This window comes from Salvelinus sp. IW2-2015, linkage group LG22 (genome assembly GCF_002910315.2).
Source record: "Salvelinus sp. IW2-2015 linkage group LG22, ASM291031v2, whole genome shotgun sequence".
Taxonomy (NCBI): domain Eukaryota; kingdom Metazoa; phylum Chordata; class Actinopteri; order Salmoniformes; family Salmonidae; genus Salvelinus; species Salvelinus sp. IW2-2015.
In genome coordinates this window covers 23,768,066-23,770,685 of record NC_036862.1, presented here as the reverse complement: position 1 = coordinate 23,770,685, position 2,620 = coordinate 23,768,066, and positions in this window count along the sequence as shown.

Below are 2,620 nucleotides of genomic sequence, written 5' to 3'. Positions count from 1 at the left end.
TATTTTTCTTGCGGGAGGAGTCGAACGTGAAATCAACATAGCCTATTTGCTTTTCTATGGTCTGGGTCAATGATATCTCCTCTGATTTGTTTTATTTGTCAACTATTTAATTCAAGTCTCTTTTTATGAGTTGAATGATATCAATCTAAAATGAATGGAAATAAGGTAGGGTTTCACCTGCAAATTAATTGGCTTGAAATAAGTCGTTTGAAAGGAGTATGTTCATTTTTTTTTTTTTTTAAAGGTACATATGTCTAATGTTCAATAAAAAGTTAAATCATTGTTTTGCATATCCTAAAGCCTGCTCAAAAAACAAGATGTGTTGATGAATTGACCCTAAGTAGACACATTAATTACRAATTAGGAAGAGCTGCCCTCTGSTGGTGAAACTGACAAAGAAGAGCCTGATATTCATGGTGTTGCAGATAAATATGATAATCGATATGAAACATTAACTTCGATAATTGTCGGAAGTGGTTTAAAATGGCTGGACAATAACTTGTCTTAAAAATCTTTAGAATTGTGTCCATTTACAATTATTCAATAGCTATAGGTTGTCATCACCAACCTTGTTGCTTCAGGATTACATCATTACACAGGCAGTCACGTGCGCTTTCTTCAAATAAATGGCAAAAACCCGCCACAGCATTGTGGTATTACTAAATCATAGACCCTGTCATCAATAGAGTACCACAGTATGAATCATAATACCCATAAAACCTACAAGTCAGAGGGAAATGGTTCCACCATAAATTTTTTCCATAGGGGATTTTAGAAACACTTCAAATAAGGGCTGTGTTTTGTGTAGGCTTACATTTGGATAACCTGTAAATCTTTCTAGGACAAAGTTACTTTTTTGTATTTTACCCCCTTTTCCGATCTTGTCTCAATGCTGCAACTCCCCAATGGGCTCAGGAGGCGAAGGTCGAGTCATGCATCCTCCGAAACATGACCCACCAAACCACACTTCTTAACACCCGCCGCTTAACCCGGAAGCCAGCCTCACRAATGTGTCAGAGAAAACACTGTTCAACTGACAACCGAGTTCAGCCTGCAGGCACCCAGCCCGCCACAAGGAGTSGCTAGAGCGCAATGAGCCAAGTAAAGCCCCCCCAGCCAAGCCCTCCCCTAACCCTGACGATGCTGGGCCAATTGTGCGCCACCCTATGGGACTCATCGAACCCGGGTCTGTAGTGACGCCTCTAGCACTGCGATGCAGTGCCTTAGACCGCTGCGCCACTCTGGGAGGCCCTAGGACAAGGTGACTTTTATCAATAATTTGCCTGTATTTATCCCCCCAAAATGAAATGCTAATTAGCTGCTAATGTGGATATCATAAAGAACTACAAATGTCATGATGATCTGGACAAGACTGCCGACTCGAGGCAAAGGTAAGAATCTCTGAATTAACTACCCAATGTCAGCTAAATTAATAAATTAATACATTTGCTACATGGCACACCTGTATTTTGGGAGTTCCTCCCATTCTTCTCTGCAGATCCTCTCAAGCTCTGTCAGGTTGGATGGGGAGTGTCGCTGCACAGCTATTTTCATGGCCCTCAAGAGATGTTRAATCGGGTTCAAGTCCGGTCTCTGGCTGGGCCACTCAAGGACATTTAGAGAAGACACTCATGCGTTGTGTTGGCTGTGTGCTTAGGGTCGTTGTCCTGTTGGAAGGTGAACCTTCTCCCCAGTCTGATGTTCTGAGCGCTCTGGAGCAGGTTTTCATCAAGAATCTCTCTGTACTTTGCTCCGTTCATCTTTCCCCTCGATCCTGACTAGTCTCCCAGTCACAGAAAAGCATCCCCACAGCATGATGCTGCCACAGCCATGCTTCACCGTAGGGATGGTACCAGGTTTCTTCCAGGCGTGATGCTTGGTATTCAGGCCAAGGAGTTCAATATGGGTTTCATCAGACCAGAGACTTGTTTCTCATGGTCTGAGAGTCTTTAGGTGCCTTTTGCCAACTCRAAGCAGGCTGTCATGTGCCTTTTACTTTAGAGTGTCTTCCGTCTAGCCACTCTGCCATAAAGGCCTGATTGGTGGAGTGGTGCAGAGATGGTCGTCCTTCTTGAAGGTTCGCCAATCTCCAAAGAGGAACTCTAGAGCTCTGTCCGAGTGAGAATCGGGTTCTTGGTCACCTCCCTGACCAAGGCCCTTCTCCCCCATTTGCTCAGTTTGGCCAGGCGGCCAGCTCTAGGAAGAGTCTTGGTTGTTCCAAACATGTGTGCAGGTGTGTGCCTTTCCAAATTATGTCCAATCAATTGAATTTACCACAGGTAGACTCCAATCAAGTTGTAGAAACATCTCAAGGATGATCAATGGAAACTAGATGCACCTGAATCCAACTTCAAGTCTCATACCAAAGGGTCTGAATACTTATGTAAATAACAACCTGTTTTCGCTTTGTCATTATGGGGTATTGGGTGTAGATTGATGAGGACTTTTTTATTTATTTAATCCATTTTAGAAAAAGGCTATAACATAACAAAATGTGGAAAAAGTTAAAGGGATGTGAATACTTTCTGAAGGCACTGCGTATATATATATATATATATATATATAAAAAACACACACACACACAGTAGAGCTATAGATATCATGAACAAACCAATACATG